This window comes from Malaclemys terrapin, chromosome 1 (assembly GCF_027887155.1).
Source record: "Malaclemys terrapin pileata isolate rMalTer1 chromosome 1, rMalTer1.hap1, whole genome shotgun sequence".
NCBI classification, from domain to species: domain Eukaryota; kingdom Metazoa; phylum Chordata; order Testudines; family Emydidae; genus Malaclemys; species Malaclemys terrapin.
The window spans coordinates 200,793,681-200,808,643 of record NC_071505.1 but is presented as its reverse complement, the minus strand read 5'-3'; the positions used below and the strand labels follow the sequence as shown (position 1 = coordinate 200,808,643).

Here is a 14,963-nt window from a genome sequence, read left to right as displayed (position 1 = left end):
CAGGGAGATGGACAGTTAGATGCTTTTTATAAAATAGAGACTGACACCAGTGTGAAGCCATTTAATTGCCAAAAAGAAAAACGTACCCAGTGCATTACTACAGCCATTAAATGAGAAACTGCTGAGTCTATGAAATCATACAGCCTGTAGAGAAGAACACAGACTGGATAAGCAGTCTCATGGTGGTAAGAAAACCATTTGGAGAACTGAAAATATGCATAGACCCAAAACCTTTAAATGAAGCTTTGAAACGGAACCATTTCCCTCTGCCACCAATTGAGGACATATTACCAGATCTGTCTAAAGCAAGACTTTTTACAGTATGTAATATAAAAAAGAGATTCTGGCATGTTGAACTGGATGAAGAATCACATTATTTACAACCAACTCCATTTGGGAGATACCAATCAATGGTTAAAGATGCTAGTGGGAATCAGTCTGAGAGAGGGGTATTCCAAAGCAGATTGACCCAAGCATTGGAGGACTTGATGGGAATCCAGACAATAGCAGACGATGTGCTGATAGCAGGAGAGGGTGACAATCCAAAACAAATGCAACGAATTCATGACTACAAATTACTACAGTTTTTACAGCGATACATAGAAAAGGATATTAAATTGAACTTAGCAAGTTCAGGTTGACCATAACCAAGATGCCACAGACTGGACATATGTTGACCTCCTAAGGCCTGAAAGTAGACCCAGAGAAAGTGAGGGCAATAGAGAAATACCAAGACCCACCAACGTTAGAGGAGTCAAAAAATTCCTGGCAATGCCAATTATTTAGTAAAGCTTTGCAACCATCTGTCTGAGAGATGCAAAATCCTGAGACAGCTGACTCATGAAGACACCTTATGGGAATGGACAGACCAACACAAGCAAGCATTCCAGAAAGTAAAAAAGATGTTTAGGACGTCTCTAATTTTGAAATATTACAATACAGAGAAACCCCTGATGCTGCAATGTGATACATCTGAGTTGGGTGTCAGGCTACCATGTTACAATGAGGACAAACTGTTGTGATTACAAGCACAGCATTGTCTGTGACAGAAAAGAGCTATGCTCAAATTGAAAAAGAGTTGTTAGCCATACTCTTTGGAATGGAAAAAAATCACCAATATACTTACAGTTGCACCATGGATATATGATCTGACCACACAACTCTCAAAAGCATTTGGAGAAAGCCATTACTCAGTGTAGCAAAGTGCTTACAGTAGATGATGATAGGACTGCAGATGTACGACATACAGATCAAGTATTGCTCAGGCAGAGACTTGGTTTTGATGCACATCTTAGGCCCACACATACTTGCCAGAACCCAGTAAGGAAGGATCTGTAGAGACTGAGAGGGAGAAAATAAATGTGGTACAGTACCTACCTATCTTGGAAGAAAGGCTGAGAGATATACAGAGAGGTAAAGAGCAAGAGAGAATGCTTAAGACATTGAAACTCATGATCCCACAAGGATGGCCAGGGACAAAAGACCAAGTACTTAAAGAGGTAACACCATTCTTTCAGTAGAGAGACAAAACGTGTGTACAGATGATGTTCTATTACAGGGAAAAAGAGCAGTTATTTCAGCAGCTCTTAAGAATGAGATTATGCACAAAGTTCATTCATCACAATCTGGGAATTGAAGGTTGCTTAAAATGAGCCAGAGAGACTTAATACAGTAATTCCTCACTTAAAGTCATCCCAGTAACATTGTTTCGTTGCTGATCAATTAGGGAACATGCTCGTTTAAAGTTGTGCAATGCTCCCTTCTAACATTGTTTGGCAGTCGCCTGCTTTGTCCACTGCTTGCAGGAAGAGCAGCCCATTGTAGCTAGCTGGTGGCGGCTTGGAACCAGGGTGGACCGGCAGCCCCCCTATCATAGGGCTACCATATGTTCGGATTTCCCCGGACATGTCCAGCTTTTCGGGCTATAAATAGCCGTCCGGGGGGGATTTTTAAAAATCTAAAAATGTCCGGGATTTCCCTCCGGTCGGCTATTTATAGATAGAAAAGCAGCGGCCAAGCGCCGCTGGGCAGCCAAAGCCCCTTCCCGGCTCCCCCCATCCCCTGCAGCCTTACCATGCCGTCCGGCCCCGCAGCTGTCTTCCCCCTCCTCCCCTCCCCTGAACGCTCCACCCACCTGCTCCTCCCCCTGCCCTGCTTCCCGCGAATCAGATCTTCGCGGGAAGTGTGAAAAGAAGCAGGGGCAGGCGGGAGGCGGCAGCAGCAGGTAAGCTGGGGCGGGGGGGCGTGAGGAGGAGAGCTCCGGGGAGGCGCGTCCCTGGTCGAGCGGCGCCCGGCTGCCCCAGCGGCTCTGGCCCAGCTCGGGCCCCAACACCCCCAGCCCGGATCCGGCCCGGCTCGGGCCCCAGCAGCGCCGGCCCGGCTCAGGCCCCAGCACCCCTGGCCCGGACCCAGCCCGGCTCGGGCCCCAGCACCCCTGGCCCGGACCCGGCCCGGCTCGGGCCCCAGCACCCCCGGCCTGGCTCGGGCCCCAGCAGCGCCGGCCCGGCTCGGGCCCCAGCACCCCTGGCCCGGACCCAGCCCAGCTCGGGCCCCAGCACCCCTGGCCCGGACCCGGCCCGGCTCGGGCCCCAGCACCCCCGGCCTGGCTCGGGCCCCAGCAGCGCCGGCCCGGCTCGGGCCCCAGCACCCCAGGCCCGGACCCGGCCCAGCTCGGGCCCCAGCACCCCCAGCCCGGCTCGGGCCCCAGCAGCGCCGGCCCGGACCCGGCCCGGCTCGGGCCCCAGCAGCGCCGACCAAGCACCTCCGGCCCGGCCCCAAGCCCCGCAACCCCAGCCGGAGTGCAGCCCGATTCCTGGGCTCTTTAAAGCTGGCCCTGGTCAGGGGACAGGGAGGGGGGGTTGGATGGGTCGGGAGTTTAGGGGGGGCTGTCAGGGGGGCAAGGGTGTGGAGAGGGGTTGGGACAGTCAGGGACAGGGAGCGGGGGGGTTAGATGGTCCTGGGGGGGCTGTTGGGGGGCAGGGGTGTAGAGAGGGGCTGGGACAGTAAGGGACAGGGAGCAGGGGGGGTTAGATGGTTCTGGAGTTCTCGGGGGGCTGTCGGGGGCAGGGGTGTGGAGAGGGATTGAGGCAGGCAGGTAGCAGAGGGGGTTGGATGGGTCAGGAGTTCTGGGGGTCCTGTCAGGGGACGGGGAGCAGTTGGATAGGGCATAAGAGTCCCCGGGGGTCTGTCTGGGGGCAGGGGTGTGAATATGGGGTGGGAGTGTGGACAAGGGTCGGGGCAGTCAGGGGACAGGTAGGGTCGTAGGGCATTCTCAGGAGGGGGCAGTCAGGGGACAAGAAGCAGGGGGGTTGGGGGTTCTTAGGGGGGCAATCAGGGGGTGGGAAGTGGGAGGGAGTGGATGGGGGTGGGGCAGGGGTGGGGCTAGAGCAGGGCTCCTCCCCCTCAGTGTCCTCTTTTTTGCTTGTAGAAATATGGTAACCCTACCCTATCAGCTCCCTGCTCCCCCAAGTTCCCTGTGCAGCAGCTGCCCAGCAGGCTATCAATTGCAGCTGTCCCTCCCCCCACTGCCATGTGCTGCTCCTGCCCTCTGCCTTGGTGCTGCTCCCTGAGACTCCTGTTTGCTGTGCGGGGGGAGTGGAGGAAGAGGGGGGCTAATGTCAGGGTGTCCCCCTCCCCCCTGCTCCTGCACCCTGCTTACCCCATCTTCCATATTGCAGAGGGGACACACGACAGAGGGAGCTTCCAGGCAGCAGCAGCTGCAGTCTGGTCTCAGCTTGCTGATCTAATTAACAAGGCAGTGTACTTCTGACCCCACTCTTCATACTTAAAGGGGAAATGTGCATCTCTCTCTCTCACACACACACAAGGTGTGTCTGTCTACCCTCCCTCCTTTCCTGCTGCCTTGTAGAGTGTGAGAGTTAAACCTTGAGGGCTCAGCCAATTGCTAGTTCATAATTTAGCAAAAGGCATTCCCTGGGAAATATCCCACCCTCTGACTCCTCCACCTCAACCAAGCTTCACAATCATCATCACCATGTACCAGTATTGTTTGTTTAAAACTTATACTGTGTGTGTGTGTGTGTGTGTGTGTGTGTGTGTGTGTGTGTGTGTGTTATATAATATAGTCTTTTGTCTGGTGAAAAAAATTCCCTGGAACCTAACCCCCTCGTTTACATTAATTCTTATGGGGAAATTGGATTCGCTCAACATCGTTTCACTTAAAGTCACATTTTTCAGGAACATAAGTACAACGTTAAGTGAGGAGTTACTGTACTGGCCAGGAATGAATGAGCAATTATGGATATTCGTGGAAAAGTGTGATGTATACAGATCCTGGGAAGACTGTCAAACAAAAGAGACCCCGTGGCAACAAAAAGTTCCAGAAAGACCATTGGCGAAGATGGGAGTGGATTTGTTTTACCTTTGGGGACAAAGGACATGATCATTGTAGACTATTTTTCCAATTTCTGGGAGATAGACTATTTACCAAACACAGGATCCAGAACAGTCACATGGAAAAGAAAAGCACACTTTGCATGGAATGGAATACCAGGTATCGTATTTTCTGATAACAGACCACAATTTGTTTCAGAAGAGTTCCAGAAGTTCAGTAAGAACTGGGATTTTGATCACATAACATCTTCACCGGGGTTTCCTCAAAGCAATAGCAAAGTAGATTCAGCAGTAAAAACTGTTAAAGTAACTGTTGAGAAAAGCAAAAACTGCAGATGCTGACCCATACTTAGCACTACTAATCATAGGAATACTCCCTCACAACGCCTAAATTGTAGCCGGCCCAAAGACTGATGAGCCAGAGAACGAAGACACTCTTGCTGACAAGCAGAAGGTTGTTAGAGCTTGGGTACTGCGGTGCTTTCCTTGGCGACTATGGAGAAACCAACAGAAAAAGACAAGTGTTTTACAACAACAGATCTGGAGTCAGGTGACAAAGTGCATATACAACCATTAACAAAACAGGATAAGTTCTGGCACAAAGCTACAGTGGTGCAAGCAGGAAAACAGAGATTTCATCAAGTCCACATGGACAATGGAGAGATAGTGAGGTGAAACTGTAGGCACCTCAAGAAAACAAAAGAAACCTCTAAGGACAATACAGACAACACATGGTAGTGTTCTACTGCAGGAGAATCCCGAGCCAGAGTTGTAGAAGAGGACAGTGTCAGAGGCCTACCAAAGGAAAAACAGGAAGAAGAGGGTGTTTTGATGGAGACTCCAGCAACACCAAGCCTAGAGACTGTGGTTGACCAGACAGGAGGAAGGCAGCACCAGGGCGGTACCAGTGAATCACACTGTACTAGAGGAGGGCAGATTGTTAAAAGACCTGCTCATCTGAGGGATTCTGTGTGATGGACTTCCAAGTTGTACAGGTATATAGATAGACAAACTTGTAAGGTGATGGATACAGTAACTGCAAGAACAGTCAGCATCAGAAAGGAATATGTTAGATTAGGTTATCAGTTATTGCTGGGGTGCTAGACGGTTTTCTTTTAAAGAGAAGGGATGTAACAATATGAAACTGCTAACAGCCCCTTTCAGGCAGCATATTGTTTTCTGTGGGAAACTGTTTGGAAGCGACACCTCCTGGGGAACTGTCTGAGGGCTTGGCTACACTTGCAAGTTAGAGCACATTAAAGCAGCCCTGGGCGCCCTAATTCCTGAGGTGTCCACACTGGCAAGGCACGTAGAGTGTCTGGACTCTGCAGCTGGAGCACTCCTGGTAATCAACCTCCATGAGAAGCATAAAGCTTGCTGCGCTCCAGCTGAAACGCCCGGGCATCAGTGTGGACAACGTGTTGCATTACTGCGCAGTGATTGCCCTCTGGAAACGTCCCATAATCCCCTGAAGTCAAGTGGCCACTCTTCTCATTGTTTTCAAATTGTGTGGAATGCTGCTGTTGTGAGTATGTGTGTGGGGGGGAGAGAGGTCTGCTGCTGTCTGAACTTACAAGGCAGCATGCTGACATACTCTCTGCCCCCCAGAACACACTGTTTCTCCCCACACATACACACAACACACTCCTTGTCACACTCCAACCCCCCCATTTGAAAAGCACGTTGCAGCCACTTGCACACTGGCTACCACACTTTGTAGCACTGCAAGAGCTGCTAATGTGGCCACACCCGTGCGCTTACAGCTGACAGTATAAACACACAGCAGCATTTGCCCTGCTGCGATCTCCAAAGGCTGGTTTAACTCCCAGCACTCTACATCTGCAAGTGTAGCAAAGCTATGAGGCTGAAGAAGCCATGTTGTAAGCAGCCACAATAAAGCTGGAGTTTGTTAATTAAATTTGTGTCAGAGTGAGATCTCATATGGCAGATGATCCAGACACAACAAAGCATAAAATCACATCAGGGACTCTGTATACTGCCTTCCATTGTTCCCCTGCCCCTACAGCAGAGGCTTTGTGTGTCCTTGAGAAGGGGTCCACTCACTGCTGGTGCTTCCTTTTGGCCAGGCATGAAATAGCAGCTCTCTCTCCACTGCAGGTCTCCCACTAGTGGCTGCTCCACTTCTGCAGCAACATGTCTCTTCCTGTGACCTAGCCCTCTGACCAGGTCACTTAAAAGTCTCTTCCCTTCCAGGGTTGTCTGTGAATAAAAAGCAGGGGGAATTAATGTAAATAAACTGAATTAATGAGACAGAGGGGAATGAATCCTGCTCAGGGTCGAGACTGGCCCTCACTTCCCTCAGGGAGGGCTTCAGGCAGTGGTTGTCTGGGAAGCTCCTGCCTTCAGTCAGTCCTTTGCTCAGGGGCTGAGGGTTGACAGTCTGTCCTCTTCCCAGGTATGCCCACAAGTGAGCTGCTCTGCTCCCTTTTTAATCTTCTCCTCCAGCCTGTGCATGCCTTGCACGTCTGGCAGGCTGAGCCCAGAGCAGCTCCTTAACCCCTAGTTACATTATTTATTTACTTTTTACATTGCACTTAAAATGATCAACTTTAAATCTAGTCAATTAAAAACCAAAATCAAACTACCCCTTCACGAACCACCCCTTCTTCTGACACACACATCCCCTTGCTACTTTTTGTGGTTGGACAATCATATTTTATTTTATTTTTTCCCTGTTGCTGTATGAAAATCCCATAAAAGTAACAGGGGAAACTGATGCTTATAATGCTGTGGACAGTTCCACATGGCCAGACCCCACGTACAGAGAAGCTTGCAGGACTGCAGGCTGAAGGCCTGGCTATACATAAAGGGCTAGATTCACGAAGGTACTTAAGTGTTGCAATATCTAACCCCTTAGGTGCTCTGCTGCCTGGTGGAATTCTCAGCCCTGAGTGAGGCACCCAGTTTCTCCTTGCATTGTATGGCCAGAGTTAGGCATCCAAGAAAGGAAGTCTCAGAAGCCAACAAACTTAGGCTAAGTTAACCAGGAATTAAATGCAGAAGACAGGGGCAGGGCATAGAACTCCTCAAAGATATTTAGGTTCTTGACCAATGGACTGGAGGGAGGTGCCTTGTTCTGCTTGGGAGTCTGAGCTGTGAATGCTCTCCTAGAGTAGGGAACCTAAACCACCCCTTTCTTGTGAAAAAACAGCAAGACCAATAACAGTCCAGTGGGTAGGGTGCTCACCTGGAATGTGGGAGAGGCAGATTGAAATCCCAGCACCGCTTGTTTGGAGCAGACACTTGAGCCCTGGTCTCTCACAGCTCAGGTGAATGTCCAAACCAGCAGGCTACTAGGTATTCTGGGGTGGGCTTCTCTCACTCTCTCCTGTTGGAAATGTTCCATTTTGTATTTAATAAAAAATGATTCTGTAACTGTTGTTCTTTGAGTTGTGTTGCATATGTCCATACCACTGTAGTTGCATGCCACGTGCTCAGTTGTCAGATAACTCTTTTCCTCACCAGGACCCATCAAGGTGGCTCAAGCACGCTCTGTCACCACACACCACTGTGTGCGGGTATAAAAGGGCAGAGCTGACCAGAACCCTTCTCACTTCCTTTGTACTGGATACACTCCAAAAGAGAGAAGAAAGAGGAAGGATCATGGAATGGACATGTGCAACACAGCTCAAAGAACAGTTATAGGAAGGTAGGTAACCAGTTTTTCATGAGTCTCTGCACATGTCCATTTTACTGTTGGTGATTACAAGCAGACAAACATGGAGGTGGGCTCAGCGTCTACCTGAACAGTGATTATAGGACAATCTGCCTGAAATTGGCATCATCCCAAGACTGATGGGAACTGGCACAATGAGAAGTAAAAGTGTGGACCGATGACCAAGTTGCTACTTCACAAATATCTATGATCAGTACACGCACCAAGAAAGCTGCTGAAGATACCTGGACGCAAGTAGAATTTGCCAGTACTCTAGCTGGCGGGGTTATATTAGCCAATTAGTAGCATAAACGAATGCATGAAGAGATCCAAATAATCCAGATGAGATTATCTGAGTGGAAACTGGTTGGCCCTTAGCTCTGTCCACAACAAACAACTGTGTGGAGGATCTAAATGACTTAGTATGCTCCAGGTAGAAAGTTAAAGCCCTTTTCACATCCAGTGAATGAAGTCTCTCCTCATCTCCATATGCATGGAATGTCAGCAAATAGCCTGCCCAGTTAACATGAAAATTAGAGATTACCGTCATGTGAAATTTTGTGTGAAGGCGAAGATAAACTTTATCCTTATGGAAAACTGTATAAGGAGACTCTGATGCTAGGGCTCTCAACTCGCCCACCCTTCTGACTGAGGTAATGGCAAATAAAAATGCTACCTTCATAGCGAGGTGGAGCAGAGAGCAAGTTGCAAGGGGTTCAAATGTGGTCCCATCAACTTTGCTAGGACCAAGTTCAGATTCCAAAGGAAGTATAGCATCTTGCACATGTGGGTACAATCTGACCAATCCATTTAGGAATCTGGTAATGACAGGTTTGGGAAAAAGGTATCTATTATCCACTGAGGTATGGCAGGCTGAACTAGCTGCCAGATGTATTCTTACAGAGCTAATTGCCAAACTCTGATGTTTTACACATAGGAGATAGTCCAGTATGAGGTTCAAGGGTGCATGGTGTAAGGATACACCTTTTTGACAGGACCAAATAGAGAAGCATTTCCATTTAGCCAGGTAAGTGCCCCAGTTGAGGGTTTTCTACTATTCAGAAATACATTCTGAACATCCTTAGAACAGGATTTCTCCAAAGGTGTTAATCATGAAGCATCCATACTGTCAGGTGGTGGGCTCATAGGTTGGGATGGAACAGGCAGCCATGATCCTCAGAAATCATGTCTGGCTCCAGTGAGAGAGACAGCAGAGGCTTGACTGAGGTCAGTAGGGTCGAGTCCCACTGTTGTTGGAGCCACGCCGGTGCTATAAGGATGAGACGCACATGGTTTTGTTTGACTTTGAACAACAGTCTGAGCAGCCAGGGAATCGGAGGGAAGGCATACAGGAGTGGGTCACTCCAGGGTAGCAGAAAAGTATTTATCAGTAAGCCTGGGGTGAGACCCCCCCGGGAACAAAACTGATGGCATTTTCGTTGGATTTTGTTGAAAACAGGTACACTTGGGAAGGCTCCCAGAGCTGGAAGATGGATTTGGTCTTTCTGTGAGTAAAAACCACTGATGGTGTTCAGAGAAGGTCCTGGTCAGTTGATTCACCAACGTGTTCTGCTTCCTTGGAAGGTAAGCAGCGATGCAAATTGCCTCCTGGCATAACTGGGCCAACTGTGCTTCTCCCTGTCTATGTAAAACATAGTCGCAGAGTTGTCTGTTAGAATTAACAAGTTCTTCTTCGAGTGATTGTTCATGTCCATTCCAAGCAGGTGTGTGCGCGCCACGTGCACGCCAGCCGGAAGATTTTTACCATAGCAGCGTCCATAGGATCGGCTTCAGCGCCCCCTGGAGTGGTGCCTTCATGGCGCCGTATATAGGGGTCCGCCGACCCCCCACCCCCTCAGTTCCTTCTTACCGCCGGTGACAGCTAGCTGGAACTTTGCTTGCTCTTCAGCAATCTTGGCAGTGTCCCGTTTTCTTCTTGTAAATAGTTTAGTTAGTTTTAGAGTTAGTATAGATAGATAGTTGTTGGGGGGTTTCCTCAACGTACTCGTTGCCCCGCTGGGGCATGCCCTGGTCCCCAGGGTTTAAACTCTGCAAGGACTGCGGGAAGTTCATGCCAAAGAGTGACCCGCACTCTTCTTGCCTACGGTACCTCGGGGAGAGCCACCAAAGAGACAGGTGCACTATCTGCAGAGCATTTCGCCCCAGGACTCTCAAAGCCAGAGAGCAAAGGTTCAAGGTATTGCTAATGGAAGCGGGCCCTGCAGCCACATTCGGACGCTGGGCCACTGACCTGGTGCCCAGCACTTCATCCTCGGTGCACAGCGCCCCGGCACCGGTAATACATCATGAGGCCAAAACCTCATAACCCCGGCACAGGAGAGCGTCGGCACATAGGAAATCGGCGTCAGTGAGGCACCGTTCACCATCCCCGGTGCCAGTTAAAAAGAAGAGGCTGGTGAGGGGACGTTCACCCCACCAGGACCCTAAGGGCCGGCGCTGTCCACGAGTGCTGCGGGACAGGTCGTGCTACAGACTCATTCTGCTACTCCGTTGACTCCCGCCCCGGAGAGGGTATGGTCGAGTCCGGACAGGCCTACATCCCCAGACCTCGTCGAGGAAATGTGCCTCCCATCGACGCCGGAGGCATTCGAGGCAGCCTCAGACTTACTAAGCCTCCCGATGCTGGTGTCGCCGCGCCGGTGGAAAGAGCCTCCGACCATGGCCCGGCCCTCTATACAATCACGGGGCAAGCCGGCTATGTTGTTGCCACGGTCCCCGCACTACGCCACCCCAGCGGCACCAGAGCAGAGAGAACATTCTCCAGCCCAGCGGCACCGCTCTCCAGCGACAATGGGTACTGCTCCCCCTAGGTCTTCCTATTTGGAGACCTCAGACTCGGAGGCGGAGTCGTACCGCTCCAGTAGATCGAGGAGCAGGCGGTCGACCTCACGGGTGAGCCTCCAGCCTTATCCGCAGCAGTGGCAACAGCAGTGGCAACCGCCCCCCAGTGGCCGTTCTGGACTCCTTGGGCCTACCATCAGTCCGTGGGACAGGCGTATGGGCCCCGCTCAAGGTCTGCATCGGTCTTATCGACGTCGATGGCTCCAGCTCAAATGCCTCCACCACTGGCACCGCCGTCTGACAGGAGTGTGCCACAACAGACCCCGGCACCACCTAGTCAGGCACCGGTGGGGACCATGGTTCCAACGCCGCAGGCACCGCCCAGCACGCCTCATCATTCGGTGTCGACTCCAGTACTGGCCGCGGTGCCGCATCCTGCACCGGCCAGGCAACCAGAGTACTGTGTGCCGCAGGCCCCTACGGGAGCCGAGGGTATAGAGGAAGGCCCTTTGCAGGTGATCTCCTCCTCTTCCTCTCCGGATGAGGCGGTCACGGGTACTTCAGCGGCACCGGCCCTAGAGGACAACAGGATCCTCCAACAGCTACTTACACATGCAACCCAGAGCCTCTCGATCCAAGCTGAGGAGATTGAGGTGGATCCGGATCCGGTGGTCAACATCCTGGCCCCATCGGGCCCATCCAGGGTAGCCCTGCCCCTGATAAAAACTACTGCGGACACATCCTGCACCTTGTGGCAGACACCAGCCTCATTAGCCGCCACGGCCAAGAGGACAGAGAGGCGATATTTTGTCCCCTCCAAGGGCCATGAACACCTTTATGCTCACCCTCCGCCGGACTCCCTAGTGGTCGATGCGGCCAACCAAAGGGAGCGTCAGGGGTTCCAAGGGGCTACACCGAAAAACAGGGAGGCCAAGAAATTGGACCTGTTTGGGAGAAAGGTGTACTCCACCGGGGGGCTGCAGTTGCGTATAGCCAATCAACAGGCTATAGTGAGCCGATATGGTCACAACACATGCTCGGCACTGTCTAGGTTCACTGAACTCCTTCCTCAGGAATCGCGAACCGAGTTCTCAGCCCTAGTTGAAGAAGGGAAATTAATTACCCGAGCATCCCTCCAGGCAGTCTTGGATGCGGCGGATGCAGCCTCACGCACATTGGTGACTGGGCTGGTCATGAGGTGGGGAGCCTGGCTTCAGGTCTCAGGCCTTCCACATGAGGTCCAACAGACCATCCAGGATCTCCCCTTCGAAGGGCCCATGCTCTTCTCTGAAAAGACATATAAGAGGCTGCATAGCCTAAAGGACTCGAGGGCTACCCTTCGATCACTGGGCTTACACACCCGTTACCCAAAGTAGGCAGTTCAGGCCACCTCAGGCCCCGCGGCCGTACCAGCCTCAGAACTGCACGGACACTTTGCGCAGGCGGGCCAGGACTGGCAGAAGGAGGCAGCAACAACAGCCCTCCGGCCCGTTGTCTGTCCAACCAAGGCCTCCACCGGGGCCTAGGCCCCCATTTTGATGGGACGGTCGGGGACGACCTACTGGTCACAACTCTGGATCAGTCCAACCCTACCTTTTTGTCACGTCTGTCCCCCTTCTATCATGCTTGGGCCCGAATCACATTGGACAGTTGGGTACTCCGCACGGTAGAGAGGGGATATTCTATCCAGTTCTCCTCCCTCCCGCCCCACCAGCCCCCCCCCACCGTCCCTCTTCAGGGACCCCTCTCACGAGCAACTTCTAATTCAGGAAGTGCAGTCCCTCCTTGCAGCAGGGGCAGTGGAGGAAGTTCCTCAGGGGTTCAGGGGCAGGGGCTTCTATTCCCGCTATTTCCTAATGCCGAAAGCGAAAGGGGGCCTCAGACCTATTCTGGACTTGCGGCGTCTAAACAAGTTTGTAAAAAAGCTCAAGTTCCACATGGTCTCCCTATCTTCCATCATACCTTCCATGGATCCAGGAGACTGGTATGCCGCCCTCGACTTAAAGGACGCATACTTTCACATCACAATAATTCCTCAGCACAGGCGTTACTCAGATTCGTTGTAGGCAACTCCCATCTTCAGTTTACAGTTCTACCCTTCGGACTGTCAGCAGCCCCAAGGGTCTTCACGAAGTGCATGGCAGTCGTGGCAGCCTTCCTGCGCAAGCAGGGAATTCAAGTTTTTCCCTACCTGGACGATTGGCTCATCAAGGGCCATGCCAAGGAACAGGTGGAGGCTCAGGTGGTCTTCATCAGGAAGACCTTTCTCGAGCTCAGCCTCCTACTGAACGAGGCCAAGTCCACATTATCTCCAACCCAAAGAATAGAATTTATAGGGGCGGTCCTGGATTCGACACATGCCAGAGTGTACCTCCCAGAGTCCAGATTCTGGACCATGTCCAACATTATTCTCGGTCTCCAACGTTACCTGACCACTACTGCAAGAAATTGCCTCAAGTTAATGGGTCACATGGCAGCGTGCACCTATGTGGTGAGCCCCCGCCAGGCTCAGACTGCGCCCGCTTCAGTCCTGGTTGGCGAAGGTGTGCCAGCCAGCCAGGGACTCCCTAGACTCTGTAGTAACGCTCCCTCAACCGGTGCTGGATTCCCTTCAGTGGTGGCTCGACCCACGGGAGGTCTGCATGGGAGTACCCTTTCTTAGCCCCCAGCCCTCTCTGTTCCTGGTAACGGACGTGTCGGAGCTCGGGTGGGGAGTGCATCTGGGGAACCTCAGAACCCAAGGTCTTTCGGCACGAGAGGACCTTTCTTTACACATCAACGTCAGGGAATTACAAGTGGTGCGTCTGGCATGCAGGACCTTCAAAACCCACCTAGCCGGCAGGTGTGTTTTTGTCCTTACGGACAACACACCAGCGATGTTCTATATCAACAAAGAGGGTGGTGCACGCTCCTCTCGCCTATGCCAGGAAGCCCTTACGTTATGGGACTTTTATGTACAGAACACAATTCACCTGACAGCAGCTTACCTACCGGGGAAGCAGAACGGGCTGGCAGACGCTCTCAGCCGCTCATTCCACAATCACGAGTGGTCTAGCCGCCGGGATGTAGTGCTCTCAATTTTCCGGCTCTGGGGCCATCCCCAGATAGACCTGTTTGCCTTGAGAGAGAACAGGAAGTGTCAGCAATTCTGCTCCCTCATGGGACGCAGTCCGGGGTCCCTGACGGACGTCTTCCTCCTCTCCTGGGAAGACGCCTACTTTACGCTTTTCCCCCGATTCCCATGGTTCACAGGGTAATCCTCAAGGTTCGCAGGGATCACGCTCGTGTCATCCTGATAGCGCCGGCCTGGCCACGTTAACACTGGTACACATCGCTCCTGCACATGTCCATACGGGCGCCCCTCAGGCTGCCCCTGCTCCCAGACTTGATCACACAGGATTGGGGTCGCCTACGTCACCCGAACCTAGAGTTGCTCCACCTCACAGCCTGGATGCTCCATGACTAAACTCTGTGGAGATGCAATGCTCTCGTCAGGTCAGGCAGGTGCTTCTCGGTAGTAGGAAACCCTCCACCGGGACCATGTACATGTCCAAGTGGAAGCTCTTCTCCATCTGGGCCGAGCAGCGGGGTCAAGCTCCTTTGTTCACCCCAATCCCTCTCATACTGGACTATTTGCTTCATCTGAGACAACTAGGACTCTCCCCCTCTTCGGTTCGAGTCCACTTAGCAGCTATCTCAGCGTTCCACCCTGGAGTGGGAGGTAGCTCAGTTTTGCAAACCCTTTGGTTAGTCGCTTCCTCAAGGGTCTGGACAGACTGTTCCCGCATACTCGTCACCCAGTCCCGGCTTGGGACCTCAATTTGGTCCTGTCCACCCTCACAGGGCCACCTTTTGAGCCTCTGGCTTCGTGCTCACTGTCATATCTTTCATATAAGGTCACGTTTCTAGTGGCTATCACATCAGTCAGGAGAGTCTCGGAGCTCAGAGCACTGACATCAGAGCCTCCATACACTGTCTTCTACAAAGACAAGGTCCAACTCAGGCCGCACCCTGCGTTCCTTCCTAAAGTAGTCTCCCAGTTTCCCATGTGTCAAGACATCTTTCTCCCGGTCTTCTATCCAAAGCCACACTCCTCCGCTAAGGAGCGTAGGATGCACTCCCTGGATGTTCG

At 52.0% G+C, this 14,963-nt stretch overlaps 1 long non-coding RNA gene across 2 annotated transcripts in view; it reads left to right on the top strand.

The window, feature by feature from the left end:
* LOC128830616 (uncharacterized) overlaps positions 1–14,963 on the top strand; it is a 44,972-nt gene that overhangs the window by 26,181 nt on the left and 3,828 nt on the right. For both annotated transcript variants that reach the window (XR_008443615.1, XR_008443614.1), the window contains exon 3: positions 9,489–9,613. This is a non-coding gene — a long non-coding RNA (uncharacterized LOC128830616). The remainder of the gene's footprint in view (positions 1–9,488; positions 9,614–14,963) is intronic.